The sequence below is a fragment of the Grampus griseus genome (assembly GCF_964374135.1).
Source record: "Grampus griseus genome assembly, chromosome: 1".
In the NCBI taxonomy this organism is placed as follows: Eukaryota; Metazoa; Chordata; class Mammalia; order Artiodactyla; family Delphinidae; genus Grampus; species Grampus griseus.
Window position 1 is genome coordinate 31,559,699 of NC_139017.1, and position 23,905 is coordinate 31,583,603.

Genomic DNA, 23,905 nt, shown 5'->3' on the forward strand with positions numbered 1-23,905 from the left:
CAGTGGAAGCCTGGAGTCCTAGCCACTGGACCGCCAGGGAATTCCCACAGTATTGTTTTGTTTGTTTGTTTGTTTTTTAAGACTTATTTATTATTTATTTATTTTTGGCTGCGTCGGGTCTTAGTTGCGGCATGCAGGATCTTTGCTGAGGCATGTGCGATGTTTTGTTGCAGCGCGTGGGCTTCTCTCTAGTTGCAGCGTGCAGGTTTTCTCTTCTCTAGTTGTGGTGCACAGGCTCCAGGGCGGGTGGGCTCTGTACTTTGCAGCACACGGGCTCTCTAGTTGAGGCATACCAGCTCAGTAGTTGTGGTGCACGGGCTTAATTGCCCCGCAGCATGTGGGATCCTAGTTCCCTGACCAGGGATCTAACCCGCGTCCCCTGCATTGTAAGGTGGATTCCTTACCACTGGACCACCAGGGAAGTTCCACACAGTACTGTTTCTTTTTTTTTTTTATGCCTCATTCTACTTTTTTTTTTTGAATTTTATTTTATTTATTTTTTTATACAGCAGGTTCTTATTAGTTATCTATTTTATACATATTAGTGTATATCTGTCAATCCCAATCTCCCAATTCATCCCACAGTATTGTTTCTAATAGTGAAAAATTTAACCCAAAGTAACTGTTCATCAACATAGGAATAGTTAATGTAATACTAAGCACTGGTTGAAAAAAAAAGAATGAAATAGGTATATAGGGCTTAAAAAGATCTCCAAAGTTTACTGAAAAATAAAACAGCAAGTCACAGAAGAACATGAAAACTTCTCTGGATGGGGTAATGGGGAAGAGTTACCAGAAAAGGGGGGAAGGGGAATACCAGAAAAGGCGGGAAGGGGAATACCAGAAGTGCTACCATTTTCTTTGGGCAAACTTCAGCATTTGCTACAATGTTTATGCCTTCCTTCTGAAAACTCCTCTCTGAATTTCCTTACCTATAATATGAGGTTAATAATAATGTATACCTTCAAGGGTTGTATGAGGAGTTAATGTATGTGAAGCTCTCAGAACAACACAAAATTGCCTCACTCTCAAACCCCCAGCCATAGTGATTGGTCTAGGGATGGTCAGCTGACCCAAGCTTGGCCAATTACAATCCTCCCCTGGACATTTTGGAATTGGAATTGAGAGAGGCCAGCCCCTCTTTGAGAACTTGGACTGTGAGATGTAAAGTGCAAGATATTTTGGCAGCCATGTTTCCCCTCATTTGGATCAGAGAAGAGGAGGGAATTGATATGCAGGGAGAAAAAACAAGCATTTATATTTATAATCCATTTTTTTTCTTAAGCTAGTTTGAGCTGTTTTTCTGTTATAATCCTAATCAATACAACCAATACAGTCAATACAAATGCCATAAAATACCATGTTTATTTAATGCCTATTACTCATCCATAAATGGCAAATTGGAGAATGATGTCTGTAGACACGTAAGTTGTGCTACTCCATTAGGATCTTTCCCAGCATGTTAATGTTTTGAAGTGATCAGTAATAAACTTTCTCACAATTGAAGAGAAACCTTTAGCAATAAACGAAGACCTGAAAAAAAAAAAAAAAGAAGCTGAAAATCTCATAGAAGTGCCGTCCTTTATTGTACACACAAGTGTCTCCCTTTAGTGAATAAGTGACTAGTTTAGTGGCTTCAAGAACTACTATATTTTCCATTGAGCTATCTAGAAAAGCTGCAAGTGCAGATGGAAGAAGCTGCAAAGACATTTTCGCATGTTTCCCTTAAGAGGGTTTGCCAGACCTTCCTCAGCTTCCTTGTTTCCTCTCCAGCTCCACAACTACATCTCTTGTGAGTCTGCTTTCAGCAAAAGAAGAAAGCTGAACTTACTTCTCAATATTCCCTCTGCCTAAAATGCAGTCCTTTTTTCAGGTTGCCTGGCTAACTCCTACTTAGCTCTTAGCTCTTAGCCTAAGTCTTCCCCTAGGAAGACTTCCCAAACCCTAGTCTAGGTTAGATTACCTCACCTTCACGCTGCTACGCACTTTCAAAGAAATTCAATACCTGCTACCAACGCTTATCCCACATTATTGTAATTACTTGTTTAATAGCTGTCTTCCTCATTAGATTCTAAGTCCATGAGGGCAGGAAGTGGGTTGATCTCATTTACCAGCGTATTCCCAACAACTTAGTACAGTGCCTGGTATACACAAAGTGGCCATTAAGTATTTATTAATAGAACATTAGAAATTTCTACTTTCTATCATTTCTACAAATAATTTGTCAAATATATTTCTCTTGAAAATGTAAATGGAAAACTACCAGAGTAATAAATTCTCATTTCAGGAGACTTAGAAAATGTATAAAATTATAAAGAAGAATGCAAATGTTGTCTATAATACCACCATTCAGATATAAATATTTTTGGTGTTTTTCCTTTCAGTTTTTTCCTTTGTTTGTGTGTGTGTATATATATATATATATATATATATATATATATATACACACACACACACATTTTTAATTTTATTTTTAAAATAAATACACAACTTCCTCTGTCCTAAGAATTAAAGTAATACAGAACATAGATTAAGAAATGAAAGTTGTCCTTTAAGCCTCCCCTCAGTTGTTAAAAGTTGGTTCACTTTTTTTCTCCAGCTTTATTGAGTTATAATCGACATATAGCACCGTATAAGGTTAAGGTATACAAGGTGAAATGATTACCACAATAATGTTAGTTAACACATCCATCACCTCATATTGTTACTTTGTGTATAGAGGCGGGGTCTGCTTTTTTCAAGCAAAATTGGGATCATACTGTATGTACCAGTGGTTTTTGAATTTTATTTTACCCTGCTCCATAGTAAAAAGTATATTTTACAATACAATTCAGTTATACACACACATACATGCATGTATGTTCACACACATACATACACATACATTGATATATGACTGAACTTTAAAAAGTTTCAGGAAACAGTGCTTACTCTTGTGATATACTCATATTCTCTATTCTAGGCTAGTCTATATCCATTTGTTTCTTCGTTTGTATAAACACTATACCTACAGAGGGGCAGCTTGGAATGGGTTGTCAGAGGCCCAGCAAAGTAAAGGAGAATTTGTGTGGGGAGGACAGCCAGCCAGTGGGGAAAGAGAGTGTCAGAGTCCAAGTGGGGTGAGCAGGGCATCTCCATGGAGAAGCAGTCTTGCATGAACTGTCAGAACCTGAATATTGTGGGAAGTGCAACCATGTGGAAGTGGTGGCTCAGCATGGGGTGTCATAGCCTAGATGCCATGAAGAGAGTATCCACATCAGGGAGGAAGCAGTAGTTATGGGAAATTCGTTACCTAGAAGGGGCATAATCAAATAAGTAAATTTATTCATAATTTCAGCCAGGTTTCTTACTATCAGAGAAAGGAGTTACAGAAATAGAAAGAGAAAAAACTAAAAGGAACCCTATGGTGTATTCAGAACTGACTACTTAATTTGTAGAGCTCTGTGCAAAATGGAAATGTGGGGTCCATTGTTCAAAATTAAGAATTTCAAGATGGTGAGAGCAGAGCATTAAACCAAGTGCAGCTGTCTTTCTAAGTGAGGGGCCCTGTGTAACCACACAGGTCTCACGCCCACGATGCCAGCCCTGGGTGTATTCATGTACATAGATGGAAATGTACATCTGTTTTTATTACTAATTATGAAATATGATATGTAATTTAAAATATATAATATTCCCTACTCTATCCATGAAAAGATTTGAGATCAGAAACACCCCAATAGCAATAGCACATCTAGTGCCTAGATCTTGGCTTCTAAATACAATTCTCTACTAAAAGGAACCAGAACTTCTTAGAGAAATGGTCTGAAACAGGTCTGGGACAGGAAAATAGCTGACTCTAGAGCTATGCCAGAAGGCAATGCTCAGAGAAGGTGGGGCATGTCAAAAGAACGCAAAGGCTAGCTTGAACGGGCTCTCATTTACAAATCTGGAAAATACAAGCATCAAAATAAATAATTAGGAAAAAAGTAAATATAGTCAGGATAATGGAATCCAGGTTTCTCACTATTTGAGAAGGAGGTTAGAGATATGGAAAGGGAGAAAACTATTGAATAGAATAGGAAGCCATGAGTCCATACTTATATAAATGAATATATAAATAATTTGAAAGTTTGATAAGTCACGAGTTATGTACATGTTTCAAGAACCTCCCTAAAAAATACTTATTCATAAGTAATTATTAATCAAGAGACACTACGATGGAGAAGACTGGCAGATACCATCTTAATTAAATGATCAAAATAAATAACGTCACCATGACTAATCAAAATCATGGTCCCGCTGATAGGTTGCAAGGAGAGAACATGGATATTCCTACCAAAAATGAGTCTGGATCTAATCATCAGGAAACACTGAAACCCCAAAATGAGAGATATTCTACATTCTGTAATCTGCAAAAGTGCATCATGAAAGTCAAGGGAAGACTGGGGAACTATTTCAGAATGAGAGAGACTAAAGAGGCACCACAATCTAAAGACAACATCATCCTGGATTGGTCTGTTTATTCTAAGAAACATTTCGCAAAACTTGAATAGGGTCTGAAGTACAAGGTACCTATGTATGCATGTTAATTTTCTGATTCTGATAGTTGTATTGTGATTATACAAGAGAATGCTTATAGGAAATACACACTAATGTACTAAGGAATAATGGCACATCTCATCAGCAACGTACTCTCAAATAGTTCTGTGGACAAGGAATGTCACCTGCCTCTTCAGTAAACGAAGCATATTGTGGCCATAAAGCCATCAGCCACTGCTGCAGCCACCCCCAACGGTGCACCCTGAGGGGAATTTGGGATGGAGAAAAACAGGATACTGGCCCTAGATAGTTAAGATGCATATCAAGGGAATAAATTTAACAAGCCCAGACTCTTGCATCTTCCCATACATAGAAAAACACTAAAATCATTAACTTGAGACGTTTGTTTTTCGTGTGTGATTAGCAGTAATCTTTTGATGTTCGACTACGGGTTTTTTTCAGCAAAAATTTCTATGTATCCTGGCTCCTCCCTTACCTCTTTGGAACAGTCGTCAGAGCTGTCTGAGAGGCATCTTCCCGGGCTATAGTCCTCAGTAATGTCCTTGCATAAACATAATTCTCAACTTTTAGGTTGTGCATTTTTTCAGTTGACAGTTTAAATGCCTTACCAAAAAAAAAAAATCAACATATATGGGTCTATGAATTTACCCTCATTGACTAATCTAATAAACTTATCGAGAAAAGAAACAATGGTATTTTATTTTTTTCATATTTTAATTTTATTGCAGTATAGTTGGTTTACAATGTTGTGTTAGTTTCAGGTGTACAGCAAAGTGATTCAGTTATACATACACATATATTCATTCTTTTTTAGATTCTCCTCTCATATAGGTTATCACAGAATATTGAGTAGAGTTCCCTGTGCTACACAGTATGTCCTGAAACAAGGGTACTTTAAAATGAACAACAGTACATTAGAATTGTTTTTAATGAACCATGGCTGTCTTCAGTGGTTACTGCTTTTTTTGATATATGCTGACAAGTTACCTATTAATTAGCTTTTGGTTAAGAATTGATTTTACAGTCTCAAAGGAACATATTTCTGAAAATTGATTATTGACGTTCTCTTTGCTTATGTCTTTCTGACATTTTAGGGATTGCTGCCAGTACTAGGGTGATCAATGGTCCTAGTTTGCCAGGGTTGTAGCACTGAAAAGTCCCACTTAATGGGAAACCCCTCCACAGGACACAAAGTTTCCACACTGGTGCAACAGGTTGGGGGAAACCTGCAAAAGCCTTGTGGCAGCCCACAAAAATACAGTCTGAAAGCAACACTGTTTTTAGAGTCAAATGGCTCCCAACACAAACTACCCCACCTGTGTAGTCACTGGTTGCCGTTTTTACTCCTGAAGCTGATGTTGGCAACCTTAATTACCAGTTCACAATAATGAATCATCCATTGTTGCCTTGCCAGGAGTGATACAATTTAAGTGGGCAATTTAAATGCCTTGTAACAATCCATTTTTGGCTTTGCCTGTGGATTAACTATTATGCTTTGTATCAAGATAGTACTAGTTTAACTATTAACACTGTGAATACTGTGAATTTTCTAAGAATTCAGGTAATGAAAAATAACAATTACAACACCTACACCGGCATCATCTAAACATGAAAAAGAAAGTTAGACAACTGTGTTATTTTAATGAGAGGTAGATGGAAGGAGCCATGCAGCACAATTAAGAAAGTAAATAACCAAAACAGAGCATACTACACAATCTGCAGAAAAGAATTTGGAATTGAACATTGTGAAGGGGAAGTGAAAGCTCTGACTCAGAATCTCACAAATCCAGAGTGAGAAAGGCAAGTACTTCTAAATCAATCATAAGTTTTCTCCTCTCCCCCAAAGACATCAATACTCAGTCTAAAATAGACTGAACTGAATTAGTTAGGCCATACCAAACAAGTTAACATGGATTAACACGCATTATTGTATCTTTTCCTAAAACTTTGATACAAAATAAACACTTATTTTAAAATGTTTTATATGAAATTAATAACACATATGTGTATAGTTTACACACACACACATATATTTGGGGAGGGGGGGCCATCTGGTAGGGCAGTATTCCAGTTTGGCTCTCTAAAAAGTTGGCCACTCTAGCATTGGCCATTCAGTCACTAAATATTTATTAAGTTCTTACTATGTGCCAGATACTGTGTCAGGTCTAAGGTTACAGCTGTGAAAAGGCCAAAAAAAAAAAAAAAAAATCCCTTCTCAAGAAAACTATAGTCTAATGGGGTATTCAGCTGAGATAACAGACACTATAATATAATGAAGTGCTAAGAGACAGGAAATGACCTAAGAGCACAGAGGCGGGGCAAGGAAGGCTTCCACTAGAATGGGAATCTGGAAGATGAACGTGAGTCAGCCAGGGGAAGCTGGGGGTTGGAGAAAGGGCAGAAGGAAACATCCTCCGGGCCCTAAATAAGGTCAGTGAGAGCAGGGCACAAGTGGGGAGCTATGAAGTTTTCTATCAGGTTTTTTTCAAGCGTCAGCAAATATTTGTGAGTGTTTGCTGTGTCTCCTATGAGAGATACAAAGAGCAGTGGATAATCATGTGAGTGATTACAATACAGTGGGAATATAAGACTTAAAAAGTTAAATATCAACACAGGAACAAAACAGCACAAGAGATGTCACAAGTTAAGATACAAATTCAGTTAACATTTTAAGTGATTTAGCTCAATGCTTCATTATAATTTGAAACTTTTGGGAAAAAATTGAGTGTGCAGAAAAGCTGGAAGAACAGTATAATGAAGCTTCATATTCCTCCCCACCTAGATTCACCAACTGTTGACATCTTGCTACACCTGCTTCATCTCTCTCCATGTGTGGACACTTCCCTTTTGCCAAAACATCTGAAACTAGGTTTCAGACAACTGTACATTACCCTTGAATATGTCAGCCTGCATCTCCTAGAACAGAAACATTCTCCTACAGGAGCACAATGCCCTAACTATACCTAAAATATCATCATGAACTCAATAACGTCACCCAACATTCAGTCAATACTCAGATTTCCCCAAATGTCCCCCAAACATTCCTTCATAACTGTTCCCTCCACCTATCACATTTGAAAGCTCTTCTGTACCTTGTAATGTACTTCTACTGTGCCTGGAAAACAAATGTAACCTCTTTTGGTCTATTTCCTCTCCTTAAAGATTAGCTACACATTAACATTTATTCTACTTGGACTTACTGGATCTGTGATGAATGATTTATGATTGGATCTGTGAAGAACAGAATTTGGAAAGCATTTCAGGATAGGCAACCACGTTACAAAAGTAACCTCTAGGTGTCCTCTTTGGATAGAAGAAATCTGTCGCTATTTGCTACCGAGGACTTTTCCAGAGCAGTCATTATTTGAAGACATACATTTTTCTTTGGTCAACATAGATCAAAGAGTCTAATCATGCCTCAGAATTCTAAACAGAACATAAATAAGCTCAATTTATATGATTCTACAAACATTTGGCACACGTGAACTAGGTTGCAAACTGGGAGATGTGAGAATAATAAATAAAGTCACAGGGCACAAATAAACCAGCGTAAGTATTCAGACTTGTTTCCCCCATTTCCATCCCTTTTTAAAAGGATTTTTTTATTGCTCAATATTGTGCCTTTGTTATAACTGCTCGGTTAAATGGGCAGATGAGGACATTGAGGCAGAGATGAAATTACTTGCCCAAAGGTCACATATCTAGTAAGTAGCAGAGCTACAATTCAAACTTAGGTAGTTTGGCTCCAAAGTCCATGGACTTCTTCCTGTAATGATGATGTTATCAAGCCATTATAAAATAATGAGTTCATCTTCATTTGTCATCATTCTTTTCCTTCACAGATAGTTACTGCTACAAGGTCATAATGTAGGATTAAAACAGTGTGAGAGGTCACTTAATCTTCATGTGCTGGATCAACCCAAACCATTTGAATGCATTTTAGAATTTCCCTCCCTAAGTTGCTAAAACTTCATGTAATTGTACATAAGCCTGAACATTAAGGTTCTTATTTAAAATGGAATTGGACCCCAAATCCGAAGATGGTCCTGGAACCAACCCCAGGTTTTTAATGAGTTTGAAGCAGGCAGGATTTAAGGGCCAGTCAGCATTCCACATCACTGGAGGATTTGTACTTCAAAAAATATCTCCCCAGGGCTTCCCTGGTGACGCAGTGGTTGAGAGTCCGCCTGCCGATGCAGGGGACACGGGTTCGTGCCCCGGTCCGGGAAGATCCCACGTGCCGCGGAGCCGCTGGGCCCGTGAGCCATGGCCGCTGAGCCTGCGCGTCCGGAGCCTGTGCTCCGCAACAGTGAGAGGCCTGCATACTGAAAAAAAAAAAAAAAATCTCCCCCACTTAACTTAGATATGTACCCCACACCCACCATTGAAAACCAGTGCTCTGAATGAGTCCTAAAGAAATTAAGGAAAGAAGAAATGCTTATCTTTTTTTTTTTTAATAGAGGATGTGCATTTCTTTATTTTTATTTTTGGCTGGGTTGGGTCTTCATTGCTGTGTGTAGGCTTTCTCTAGTTGTGGCGAGTGGAGGCTACTCTTCAATGCAGTGCACGGTCTTCTCACTGCAGAGGCTTCTCTTGTTGCGGAGCACGGGCTCTAGGAGTGCAGGCTTCAGTAGTTGTGGCATGCAGGCTCAGTAGTTGTGGCTTGTGGGCTCTAGAGCACGGGCTTAGTTACTCCACAGCATGTGGGGTCTTCCTGGGCCAGGGATTGAACCCGTGTCCCTTGCATTGGCAGGCGGATTCTTAACCACTGCACCACCAGGGAAGTCCCAAGAAATCCTTATCTTGTGTATTATTCACAGCAAAGTTAACATTCTACCTTGCATTATAAAGTTGGGATACAGTATAAAATAAATAAGCTACAGGATGTATTGTACAGCAAAGGAAATATAGCCAATAGTTTTTAATAACTATAAATTTTTAATAACATTAAAAATTTTAACTATGTTGTACACCTGAAACTTACATAATATTGTAAATCAACTATACCTCAATAAAAAATAAAATAAAATAAAATGCAAAAAAAAATTTTAATAAAAAATAAAGTTGGGGTACACATCAATGTACCTACCCTTCCTCCCTCCCTTTAGTGAGATAAGCACTTGAAAGTTACCTTGGTCATCTTTATCCATTGACCATGAAAGAGATCCCCCACCCCTACCCCGGCAATCACACATCCACAAAAGCAGGTGTGCAGAGAACTATAAGACAGTCAGGGTAACTGGCTTCAAAGATGAGTAGGTCAATTATCTTGGAAAGATACTGTAATTAGGACTTTTGTGTTTGGGAGTTGAAAATAAAAAGTTTCCTGACTTGTTGAGTTATGGATCACCCTTGTGAGAGAAAAGGCTCTGGGTCACAAATGGTGAACATTTCAACCCACATTGACTAAGGTGGCCAAACATCCTGTTACCAAGTCCAAGCTCATACTGCTTGCTGTGTGACAGGCCCACAGATCAAGAGACGAGTCACTGGAGCAAGGATTAGCGACTTTATTTGGAAAGCTGGCAGACCGAGAAGATGGTGGACTCGTGTTCCAAAGAACCATCTTGCCTGAGTCAGAATTCAGGGTTCTTTTATACTAAAAGGGAAGGGAGTAAAGTCAAACATTTTCTGGTTCTGGTCAGCCTCCAGAGGGGATATGTTCATTTCTTCCTGCTTGCAGTCATTCACAGGTGGGCCTGGTCAGGATGATTCCTGTGAGCTAAACAAAGGTATTTTAGCTTAATGCTTATTACCTGGAAGGCAGGGTTCCCAGAGATGGGCCGTTTTGTATAATTTAAGCTTATAGGCAGCACCCCTTAGTGATTAACTTGTAATAGAATGAAGGTTCTTCCCTATTACAGTCCCAGATGGTCTGAGACAGGGGATCGTCTCCTAGAACAAGAAACTTTCATTGTTAAAACCAGGAAAGTCCCAGGCAAACCAGGACAAGTCGATCATCCTAACTGACACAGTGCTCTTGTGGTGCCTGGTCTATGAGGTAATGGGTCTGAGAAAAACGAGCACCAATGAAACCCCTTTGAAAATCAACCTTAGATGAGCTTATCACTGAATGAAAAGGACCATCCTCCCTCAAGCTTCTATCATGGCCTGTGCTGAGATCAGGGTCAGAAGGGTACCAGTATCTTCTGTCAGTAGAGTTAGACCAGTGGTCAGTAGCATCACTGTGAAACAATAGGAACAGTAAACTGGTCCACTTTAGGGACTGCCCACTTGGATATTGTATTAGTTAACACCAGCTGTTTCCTTAGTCAGTCGTTCTCAAACTTCAGTGTGCATCAGGATCAACTGGAGGCTGGCTGGGCCCCATCTCCGGAGTTCTGATCTGGGTAAGAGACTGAAAATTTGGATTTCTAACAAGTTGCCAGGTGATACTGACGCTGCTGGTCTGGGGCCATATTTTGAGAGCCGCTTAACCTTAATATTAGGTGAGTCAGCAAAATCTCAGTAGTTTAGCATAATCTTCATTCACCCAACAGTCCAAAGTGTGTGTTTCTGTTTAGGTGGTTCTCTTAGGCAGCTCTCCTCTGAATGGTGACTCAAGTACCCAAGTTCCTCCGTGTGGTTCTGCCACCTTCAATATTGTGTTCCCAAGGTTGCTCTGGGGATCATTACCTTCCAGTGATCAGAAGTCGGGGATAGGGGACAAGCATGAAGGGTCACTCCTGGGAAGCTTTTTGTTTGTTTTTGGCCATGCTGCATGGCTGGTGGGATCTTAGTTCCCCGACCAGGGATTGAACCTGGGCCCTGGCAGTGAAAGCACCGAGCTCTAGCCACTGGACCACCAGGGAATTCCCCAATCCTGGGAAGTTTTTATGGACCCGGCCTAGAAGTTACTATATTTTTCAGACAAATGGGCACACCTAACTGCAAGAAAGACTAGGAACTGTTGTCAAACTATGTGCCCAGGAAGAAGAGAACATGGGTTTGGTCTCTGCCACAGTCTTCTCTTCTGGCCATCAAATATCCATTTCATCCTTTTTACCATATACAGAACACAATCCTCTTTCTGCACCAAGGGAAACAACTCAAAGTCTCTTCCAGTCATTACATCAAGCTCAAAATCCAGGATCACTGGCTGACACAGTATTTTCCACTAGGTCTGGGTATAGCTCCTCATGGTCTGATGACTTTAGAATTAGGAAAACAAGTTTTTTGTAAATTGTCCTCTCCCATCCCCTACATTCAATGACAGAGCTAGGACATACTATCCACAGTAAAACAAACAAACAAACCAACCCCCATTCAGGAACAAGAAGAACAGGAGGTAACACACAGTTGCCAGTCCTTTGCAATTGTGAAAACCAGCTGCGCAGGCACTGTGAAGACCTCTGTCTTGGGGTGGAAGAATTTCCTTGATTAGACCATGGTCCTGCTCTTTGGGAAGAATTTCTGTTCCCAATTTTCTCTGCAGTCCCTGGCTCCCTCTTCTAAGAGGCTCTTCCTTTTCCATTATCCTTCATGGCCACATCTGAAGCCAATGTCAGAGAGTGCATCATCTTTGGGGGCTTTCACAGTGTGCTCCCTGCCCATGCAGATGTGGAGGCTTGAGAACTGTTTTAAAATTTCCTGGATAGGCAAAAGCTTTATAGACTAGGCTTGTGGGTTCTTTATCAATACAATTCCAAGTTCCAGAACTTGGCTCTTCTCATCTATTTGCTTTGAGACTCAGGTGCCAGTAACTACTCCCAAAGTTATTTACTAGACCTAGGGTTGCCAGATAAAATATTGGGTATCCTGTATTTTTATTTGCTACATCTAGATCCATTTCTCAGGGTCATCTTAATTCTTTGCTTCTTTACCTCATGATTTGCTCTTTCACCTAAAAAGTGGTTACCTTAAGGGCTGGCAGAGAACAAAACATCCGTAATTGCCTAATTGCCGCACAGCTGTCATTTTGTTTACTTAGTAGTCTTGCTGAGCCTTTTTCTCTCAAGGCTTTTTTTAAATCTTATCCCTTAATATTTGGAATCCAGAAGCCATAGGATTTCCCAGCCCTATAAGGCTCATGATCTCTGGGTTTTCCTCATCCTCTTTGATCTCTGCCTGAATTGAGTCCAGCTCAATTCTAGCCTACACTCATCTCTTTCAAGAATAACTTGCTGAGAGCAGAAAGTTAAAACTCAAATACACTAGTATTCAAACTCTTTCCAACCACTTTCCTAGAGCAGGGATTCTTGACCTAAGGATTTGTAACTTGGATGGTGTATTAAGTCAAGTTGTCTGGAAGCAGACACTGAAATGAGGATTCACGTGCAAGTGACTTATTAAGGATTAACCAGGAATGAGGGAAAAACAGAATAATGATAGGATGCAATTTTAGGCAAAGTTCCAACCTCAGCTTGATCCAACAGGGGAACTCTGGAGCATATGTTATACCTCAAAGCAAAGAAGCTGGGTTGTCATACATCCTCACCAGTCACTTACTGGCCATGGCTGCCCTCTGGACTTAAACACCCATGCATTTCCAAATTTCTACATCTGTAGACAAAGGGCTCCCATAGCCCAAGGACAGTGCTCTGAAATGTCTCAGGTGAAAGCTGGTAAAGCAAAGGTAATAGAAACTGTGGGATTAGCAGGTGGAACCCCTACAAAGGATCTGAGGAGATCAGGCAGAGAACCAACAGTGTTCTCCAACCAACATGGGAAACAAATTATGTCTTTATTTTCACTAACCCCAACTGAAAGTTAATATTTCCTTTATTTAGTTATGAATGTAGGCAACAAATCACAGTAGTATTAGCAGCTCCTGTGAATTATGTCCCAGGTATATTCATATAATATTATAGTTGTTATATACATGTTGTAACATACCTCAAGATACTGTTTACACTCATATAATCATTACTACTTTGAAATTATGATAGTCCCAAGATTTGCAGTTGGCAGGCTGGAGACCCAGGAAAGCTGATGGTATAGTTCTAGTCTGAGTCTGGAGGCCTGAGACCCAGGAGAGCCAATGATGTAAGTTTTAGTCCAAGTCTGAGCCTCAAGACAGAATACCAGTGTCCCAGCTTGAAGACAGTCAGGCAGAGAGCGAATGAATTCTCCCTTACTCAGCATTTTTATTCTATTCAGGCCTGCAATGGATTGGATGAGGCCCACCTACATTGGGGAGGGCAATCTGCTTTGCTTGTCTACTAATTCAAATACTAATGTCATCCAGAAACACACTCACAGACACACCAGGAATGTTTGACCAAATACTTGGGCACCTAGTGCCCAGTCAAGTTAACACATAAAATTAACTATCACACATTCCTAGATCTTGTTATTTAATGGATTAATAAAAATGCATATATGTTACTGTATCACATCTTTGTTTTTTTTTTTTTTTTTTTTTTTTTTGCGGTACGCAGGCCTCTCACTGTTGTGTCCTCTCCCGTTGCGGAGCACAGGCTCCGGACGCGCAGGCTCAGCGGCCATGGCTCATGGGCCCAGCCGCTCCGCGGCATGTGGGATCCTCCCGGACCGGGGCACGAACCCGCGTCCCCTGCATTGGCAGGCGGACTCTCAACCACTGCGCCACCAGGGAAGCCCGAGACATTGCTTTTAATGAAGGGCAGAGACATAGGCTAAAGCTGTGAAACTGCCTCCAAGATTTCTAGAATTAAGGAGGTTAATTCTGAAAGAGGAAAAGAAGACTTAATCCTTTTCAAAGAGCCATCAAGACCCACTCTAAGGTCCCTACAGTCAATTGGGAATGTTAGCAGCTCTGAGCTTTGTTTGGGAGTAATCATCAAAGACTCTTAAGCCCAGAAGGAACTGCCCAGCTATGTCCTTGCTTTTATTTGCTCGGGAAAAGATGGGTATTTATAGAAGGCTGCACAAAGGAGAACCATAAAAGCTAAGGAATGTTTTGGAGTTTTCAAGAAACAAAGGTGAACCCAGAGAAAAGAGGATCCCAAGGCTGATAGAAGCTCTTTCTCCTTTCATAGGTAGCAAAGGATCCAAGATGGAGAAAAGAGGCTGGAATACCCACAAAACAACAGAAAATAGGCAGTATGGGGGCTGGCCACGTCCAAGCAAGACCATCGCCCACTTGGCTGCCTAAAAGGTAGTTACTGTCCATTCTTTGAATCCCATGGCAGGAACCAAGGAAAGTACAGGAAGGAGGGCCCATAAATACAAATAAAGAGCTATTTCTTCTCTTCTGTGGGGCCCAGGGACTTAGAAGATGGTCATAACTCTGAGGATGAAGGCTTGGCTGGAACTTCAGGCTAGAAAAACAATGTATCTTTCCGTTTGGAGCTAAATTTAACAGTAATTTGCCCTGCTTCCAAAGAGGAAAAGAGAAAAATTAGCCAGAGCCTTGGGTCCATAAAGTAGCAAATACTTGAGCACATCCTGATTCTGGGTCCAGAATCAGATTATGGCCCATAAGGCAGCAGTGCATGTGGATAGAGGATATTGTTATGAACAAGTATCCTGCCAGTGCCTTGGCAGAAGCCAGAACAGAGGACCAGCCAGCATTCTGTAGATGCCAGTTGCCATTTGCTATCAGCATTCCATTTCATGATAGCAGCAAGAAATTCTGTGCACTGGTTACCCTGGATTCCCCAAGCGTCCTAGACTACAAGGATCCAGTATTCACACTCTGAGGAAAAACTGGGGCATGAGTAAACCCCAAGCCTGGGGACTAGGGAAGTGGAGTCTCTGATTACATATATTTTTATAAAACCATGTCATATAGAGCTTTGTACCCCTCACAATGCTTTTTAAAATTCCCCATTTAATTAAATCTTTATTGAGTACCCATTACGTACAAAGCACTGTTGAGGAAGGTCAAGTTCACATATTACTCCCCTTTACCTAGTAACTTGAAACACCATTTATATCAGTAATACACTTATGAAGAACTAATCACAATGATCTGTCCAACAAACCATTCCACAATTTCTTTAAGAATTATTCCAGGGAATTCCCTGGCTGTCCAGTGGTTAGGACTTGGCCCTTTCACTGCTATGGCCTGGGTTCGATCCCTGGTCAGGGAAATAAGACCCAGCAAGCCACAGGACCAGCCCCCCCAAAAAAAAGAATTATTCAAAAAAGATTTAATGAGATCCTACGTACTAAGTGGCAGGCATTGGACTAGGCTCAGGCTCAGAGGTAGAAAAGTGAACAGGTAGTCTTTTACCTCAAGTAATATGGTCTAATGGACATATAAATCATATAACCATTTTATTTATATTTACATATGTGAAATTTAGAGCCTTGATTGTAAGCATTGTAAACACTGGATTGGCTTTATAAAAGGGAAGAATGGGTATAGTAAGAATAATGAAATGTGTACGTTTAAAACCACACAGCATAGTGTCTGACACATAGTAGGTGCTCAGTAAATATTTATTCATTTGCCAGATGATTGTATTTAAAGGTATTCTGGTAAAAAAGGTATTAGAGGGATGTGTGCTAGTTATTTATTTATTTATTTTAAAAAGGAAAGCACAGATTTCTACATGCTATGTTCTGTCTCTCACACTGAAGGGATTTACTTTATACTATCTCATTCTTGACCTGTTAAAAGGTTCTACACATCAGAAAGGGGAATTCTCATTTAGCTCTGTAATTATAGGGAAAATTTTTATAGAGGCAGTCCAGCCATACTGTTATAAAGGACTGGGCTGCTAGTTAAGGGTCTATGTGGTAAGATTGTTTTGAGAACTGTCTGTTCCAAAATACTCTGACCACAGATTTGCAAGCATCCTTGGAATCATTCCAGAAGAATCTTGACTTTGGGTAAGACTCTATTTCAAAAAGTTCCCAGAGTGTAATTCTATTAGAGAACACATTGATAAGTCCATACCTGTTAAAACATTAGCAGTGATTAGTTCATTGGATCGATTTACAGGACAATTAAATATCTCTGACAGGTGAGCTTTGCTGTATATAAATTAAATGTCATTAAAACAGACAAAATTTCAACATAGAGAAATGACATCCGGACTTTTAGAGACATTCAGAAAATTATTAAGTACATTTTCTTGAGCTAGGAAAAGAAAGAGCAATCTTAAGACAATAAATACCAATATTACTCTGGGTTTATCTAATGCCTTTCTTCTGAGAAATGAATGTACATATTTCTTATTTTTATTATTCTGATTCATCAGCCTCTAAAGTAATCTATTTAAAAACATGTTGTTTAAACGAAAGTCCTGAAGACGTTATAAATTAACATCCAGAAGTATTCCAAATAAAATTCCACTGAATGGGGCACTAAAAAGAAAGTCCTGCTGGCATAACATAAATTCAGTTCTCTTGTATTTGAAGAACTCCTCTAAAAAGGTTTTCAGAGGCATTGAATCCAAAATTTTGCATTCACCTTTTAGGCTAACTATAGTGAACTCTGTGCTTTATTACCTAATGAATTAACCTGCGGGCACCAGAACCATAATGCCAGAATAGTCTGTTCTCTACCAAGTGAGATTTCAGGGGTTCTGAAAACCTTCTCCACTAAAACAATGCTTTCTTGTCCTCTACCAATGTCAGTAACAGATAAGATTGGAGACCTCACATTTTTGTCACTCTTACGTAGAGTAGCACAGAGGTATAAGATCCAAATTGTTTTAGAAAATGCAATAAGTTGAGTTAAAACTCACATTAGAGGGCTTCCCTGGTGGCGCAGTGGTTGAGAGTCCGCCTGCCAATGCAGGGGACACGGGTTCGTGCCCCGGTCCGGGAAGATCCCACATGCCGCAGAGCGGCTGGGCCCATGAGCCATGGCCCTTGAGCCTGCACGTCCAGAGCCTGTGCTCCACAACGGGAGAGGCCACAACAGTGAGAGGCCCACGTACCACAAAAAAAAATAAAAAACATAACAAAAAAACTCACATTAGAGTATGAAAGTCTGATATGATAATACATTTTTGACAAGGGGGAAGGTGGAGCCTGGGAAAGTAACATATTAGTCTGTGACTTTCCTGGTGAGAAATTTCACTGCTTTACAATGTCCATTGTGAAGTAGTACATACTAACCTTTATTTGTTTAATATTTACCTTCCAACTGCTTCAAGGTGTGTCCTAACCAAGTAGGCTAAGCTGACAGGTGGGGTAACATCAGAGGTCAGGACCCACATGTATATCTCATTTGACTCTAACTTCTACTTCGCATCTGCCTTTAGCTATCCAAATTCAGACATGGAAATATGTGTATAGTAGGTGGAGGAATTTCAGAAGAAAACCAGGCTTCCTTTCAGGATAAGAGAGGAGATTTTACTGTTTTATCAAAAGGAGGGCTCTTGACACGGGGAGTGGGAAGGGTAAGCTGGGACGAAGTGAGAGAGTAGCATTGACATATATACACTACCAAATGTAAAATAGGTAGTTAGTGGGAAGCAGCTGCATAGCACAGGGAGATCAACTCAGTGCTTTGTGACCACCTAGAGGGGTGGGATAGGGAGGGTGGGAGGGAGGTGCAGGAGGGAAGGGATATGGGGATATATGTATACATACAGCTGATTCACTTTGTTATAAAGCAGAAACTAACACAACATTGTAAAGCAATTATACTCCAATAAAGATGTTAAAAAAAAAAAGGAGGGCTCTTGGTGACACCTGGAATATGTTCAGAAAATAAATGGGTTTATCTTGGTGTTGATCTCATTTATAATAAATTGCATAGGTCTCCTAGAAATTTTTTTAAAATGGAGCTCGTGACACAAGGATTTATAAGAAAGAAAGAATGAAAGAAAGAAAGAAAAGAAAAGTTTCAAAAAATTGGAAATTTGTCAAAAGTAATTGAACCATTAAGTACAAGATCATTAAGCACAAAAATGCTTCTATATAGGACCTCCCTGATGGTCTAGTGGTTAAGACTCTGCGCTCCCAATGCAGGGGGCATGGGTTCGATCCCTGCTTGGGGAACTAAGATTCCCACATGCTGTGTGGCCTAAAAAAAAAACAAAAACAAAAAAAAACACTTATATACATTAAAAAAAAAACTTACATTAAAATGTGAAACCTTTTGGGAAATGTTAACCTGGGTTTTTTAACTTGTACATAGTATTATAGAAAGCCCTTGGTTAAAAGTCAACAGTCATGGTAGTCAAGTCCACACTATTATATTAACTACCTGAACGAAGTTGAGAAATCCATTTAAACCTGCTTGTTTTCAGTTTCTGCATCCATAGGATAAAAAGGCTCGGTGATCTCTGACTCATTTAAGCACTATTATTCTGTATTGTCAGTCACTGGTCATAATTTTAGCTCTAAATCCTATCTTGAAATCTTACATATTTATTAGAAGACATTTCCTACAGTTTCAACTAGCATGTGCATTTACCAAACTAACTTCTTGAATTTCGCAACTGCATAAGCAAATTGAGAAAAAACAGTGAATCTTTACTGATATATACAGGCGTCATATTATCTTTCTATACAAAATAAGGACTAGACTTGCTATTTTTATTAGGATCAGGTTTCCTCAGACTGGCCCAACGCAAAGCTATGAAACTATGAGGTTCATTATAAATAGCCTCTCGCCTCTCCACTTCCTCCTATTTGCTAATATGGCCTTTGGCAGAACCCCAAGTGCCCCTGCTTTCACAGAACTCTGCAGGTGCCCAATACCCACCTTTCTTCCTAAACTCTTCATGTTCCACCTTTATGCTCACCCTTTAATACAGTGACTCATTACTAAATTCTTTATGACTTACCCACAATAATCAATGTCCATTCTTAAAGTTCCTAACTCAGTGGGTATAATGAGGAAAACTATCTGATTAAACAAGTTAATGTTAAGTAGTGAATATATCTGCACCTTGTTTCAGAAAGTATAATTGGTGGACTTTCATACTCAGCAGCAAAGTAAAAGAATTTTAGGGAGTGGAGGGAAATTTGGGCAAGTACAGGTGCCAGAAGGGGCCTTTCTGCTTTACAGCCTTGTTACCCCAGGTATGGTACTAGGACCAGCAGCAATGTAAAAGAATTTTAGGGAGTGGAGGGAAATTTGGGCAAGTACAGGTGCCAGAAGGGGCCTTTCTGCTTTACAGCCTTGTTACCCCAGGTATGGTACTAGGACCAGCAGCAATGGAATCACCTGGGGGCTTATTAGAAATTCAGAATCCTAGGCCCTCCCAGTCCTACTAGTCAAAATCTGCAATTTTTACAGGATAGGAGGAGGTGGTAGTTTCTTTACACATTAAAGTTTGATAAGCTTTCGTTTACAGTATTTCACATAGGTGGACACTTCCCCTCTCTGGTTTAAGGTCAGGTAACTCTTGCTTATGAGAATCTGTATTCAAATGAAGACCCATTTTTGCTTCTAAGCAGCCTTCTTTCTAATTTTTGACCCACCCATACAGACTCCATTGTAATTTAATACATTTGGAGAGGAGGAGGCATTACAAAAAGCTCTCATTTAACACAGTATTGAAGGGAAGTAGAGCAACTGGAAATTAGAAAACTATGTAGGATACACAGGTACAATAGTGAAGGTAGAAGCCAATGTTTGATAAAAGATTTCAACCCACATGACAATCAAAAGAAAGTACTCACGAAAATGGAATCACTGCACAATTGTTAGGACTGCTATTGGTAAGAGTGGTGAAGAGGGTTAGTTTGTATATATGTAAAAGGTATTAATGAAGGTAGCCAATCCAATCCAACTAATTCTACAGGGTTCTTTTCAATTTCCATCTCCTGTCCTCCACAAGGCCTTCTCTGACTCCGCCTATAACACTGCCTTTATTAAGGTAACCAGCTGGCCTATTTGCCCAGGACTATCTTGCATTTCTCTCTGAAGGTTCTGTGTCCCAGGAAGCCCTTCAGTCCCCAGCAAACCAGGATCATTGGTCACCCTCCCCCCAGCCCACGTTGGAAGTACTACTCCCTACTTTGAACCTGTTTAGCTGTCTGAACTCTCACCATTAATTTAGCACTTCTTTTGCTTTATGTGGTAATTATTTGCATACAAGAAATGTTTCCCAGATAAACGTTTCCTTATAAACTACTTAAGGACAGAACTTGTCTTTAATGATTTCTTTTACTCCATACAGCGTGAAACCAGTGTCAGGCACACATGAACCAGTTAGCTGTGTTGATGGAAATAATCAATAAACAATCTATAGTAGGAATAGAAAAGAGTTTTATTTGAGCCAAATTGAAGACTATAGCCCCAGAGACAGCTTCTCAGATAACTGTGAGCAACTGCTTTGGAGAAGCATGGTTTTCACATGGTTTTATATATTGTTGGAACAAAGAACATCAAACAAGTCAGGGATACATTCCTGCAACGTTTCAAAAAAAAGAGATCACCCTGTTCACAGTGAGTTGGTATCACCTTGGTGTCTGGGAAGGGAGTCTTACCATTGAAGGAATACCAGCATTGGCATTCAAGGAGGGGAGCCATTTAATCTTATTTTATTTTATTTTATTTTACTTTATGGCCATGCCACGTGTCTTGTGGGATCTTAGTTTCCCGGTCAGGGACTGAACCCAGGCCCTCAGCAGTGAAAGCGTGGAGTACTAACCACTGGACCACCAGGGAATTCCCTAATCTTTATTTTTAACATGGACATTCTTTACTTCTGGTCAGTGCATACTTTTCTTTAATAATTTAAGCAGATATATTAACACAACATTGTAAATCAACTACACTTCAATAAAAAAATAAAATAAAATAAAGCAGATGTATAATGTATGTTTGGTAAGCTAAAACCAGGCTGTTTTAGTTAGTACAAAATTCAGGTTAACTCACATTTAAGCCAGAATGACTTCCCCATACCTCAGTATGTGAAAATTTCTTTCATCACTTCCCCCTTTAGATTGTAAATCTTTCAACAGAAAGCATTGATGATCAAAATATTTGTCCCTTGATGCCAGAGTGATTGCTGTTTGCCCTGGGTCCATCATGTCCCTCAGGGCTAGGCCTCTTTTCTTTTGTTTGTTTATATGTGTATAGAGATCTGCTAGTTATCCACATTGAGGGTAAACTAATCAGATATAGTGAACAAGCACACAGGTATGCGAATGGGAAAATATTTTAGAGACTGTACACTTTAGCAATTGCATTGAATGGTCACACAAACATTGTACACATGCTTTTAGCAGTAGGCTTAAAGCAAGCAGTGATACATGTCATGATAGCTAGGAAAAGAATACTAATACATACTGTGACAATGATAATCGTATGTAAAGCAAAACAGAAAAAGATTGTCTATTCCTGAGGGGAGTCTACTGAACAGATTATTTAAAAGGTTAGTTTTTCTTACATCTTGTAACCATTTTGCTTTTGGGGAAATTTTTTCTGGGTGTGTCAACTTCTCCAGAGGTATTGATATGTGTAACAAGTAGTATGAGTAATAGCACAAATACCTCCTTGTTTAGCCCGTAGAAAATCTAAGGCAGGGACTTCCCTGGTGGCGCAGTGGTTAAGAATCTACCTGCCAATGCAGGGGACATGGGTTCAGCCCTGGTCCAGGAAGATCTCAAAGGCTGCGGAGCAACTACGTCTGTGTGCCACAACTACTGAGCCTGCGCACCACAACTACTGAAGCCCGCACGCTTAGAGCCTGTGCTCCACAACAATGAGAAGTCCACGCACGGCTACGAAGAGTAGCCCCCACTCGCCGCAGCTAGAAAAAGCCCACATGCAACAATGAAGACCCAACACAGCCAAAAATAAATTAATTAATTTAGAAAAAAAAGAAAGAAAATCTAAGGCTACCCTGTTATCTAATATTACTTGGGCTAAGGAATTTAGGGGTGTCTATTGTGCTAAAATGCTTTTTACAGTCTTTCGGCTATTTGACCAATAGTGGCTGATAGATTTCTGATCATCTCTTTGTTTGCATATACTCTTGCATTAGGAACCAGGATTCCCAAAAGATCTTGCCACCAGGTATCTTGGTTTCTTGCTAACATGAATCTTTTGACTCTGTAATGAAGAAAGGAAGGAAGTTCATCTGTTTCCTTATGTACAGAAAATGGGGTAACATAATGTCCTTATAAATATAAATCTTCTATTTACCAGTTATTAAGACGTTTATATGCCCATCCTTGGGAAAGTGGATCAGTTCCAGTACCACATATGAAGACAAAACCTGGGGGAGCACAAGTGATCCCTCCCAGAGTGCTCTCATTGATAGCCTTATTAACTGGAAGTTTTGTCAACACAATATTAAACTATGGGTCATTTCTCTTGTAGGCTTTCCAAAAGTCATCTGCATGGTATTTAACATATGGGAGTTGCTGGCATAATTTATTTGCATTTTTCTCTTTAAGACATTTTTCAATAGAGTAAGAGACAGAGTGAAGGGATCCTGGGGTAAGTTGTGCTCAGTCTCTGAGGACTGAGGATAGTATGTTGAAGAATTTGAACGTGAAAGGTTAGGCCAGAGGGGGTTGGTCTAGAGGGATGGCAATATTAAGTACATCTGAAAGTCAGTGATAGGTATTAAGAGGGGCCTATATTGGTCTTATGTTGACTGAGGAATTTGATGATAGATCCAACAATTGGTTACATTGCCCCAGAAGTATACTTTGTGATAAATTTACTAAGAATTTTTTTTGCCATCCTGAATACAGGGTCAAAAGTATAGATAGAGGTAAAACAATAACTTTAGATTTTGATAGGGGGACAAACATTTGGTAAGCTTTCAACTGAACTAGTAGAATGGGTCTCACAGTCCTGGTCTGGGTTCTTGGGTAAGCTGTTTACTACTGTTGTCATCTTTTTCTTATCCTGGTGTGAGTGTTGTTGGAGGTCAGCAGTTCTTTCCATAGACCAGTCCAGTGCAGAGGCCCTTCTTAAGTAGAAAATATAAATTAAAGAGTCAATGCCCTTCGGTTTTATTGTGCATATGCTACTATACCTGATAAGGGCACTTTCATCGAGGTTGGAGAGAGAGTCCTTTTATTGATGTCTTTCTCCAGTATGTATAATCCCCTGGTTGTGGGTCATGGGGCAACTGATCTTCATCCAAAGATACATTACTGTGATCAGCTTCAGAAACAAGCTTAGAATATCCTTTTAATAATTCAATTAAATTTTATTATAATGTAACATAGTAACAAGAAGCCAACTAGGGAGTAGAAGGCAGAAAATACCAAACCTCAAAGACAGTAACACTAAAACTTAATATCCATAAAGGTATATTGTGGAAACATAATGTTTTATCTTTAAACTTATCCTATTTCTATCAAATATAGTTAAATTAAAACCAGTTTGTTTGCTAAATAAGTCTGGTTTCAGTAAATTTGGCCTGATTATTTACATAAGTATAATTGATCGTATAGGCTGTTTTAAATTTTGCTTTGCTGGAACTTTTCATAAGGAATCTCAAACTGAACTTTTAAAAGACCTCTCAAGGCCAGGAGAGCCATGCCAAGGACTTGTCATCAG

At 39.6% G+C, this 23,905-nt stretch overlaps 1 long non-coding RNA gene across 1 annotated transcript in view; it reads right to left on the reverse strand.

The window, feature by feature from the left end:
• Positions 1–1,290: 1,290 nt before the first annotated feature.
• Positions 1,291–23,905, reverse strand: part of LOC309838555 — a 43,481-nt gene continuing 20,866 nt past the window's right edge. Inside the window, exon 3 of the long non-coding RNA XR_014298361.1 lies at positions 1,291–1,533. This is a non-coding gene — a long non-coding RNA (uncharacterized lncRNA). The remainder of the gene's footprint in view (positions 1,534–23,905) is intronic.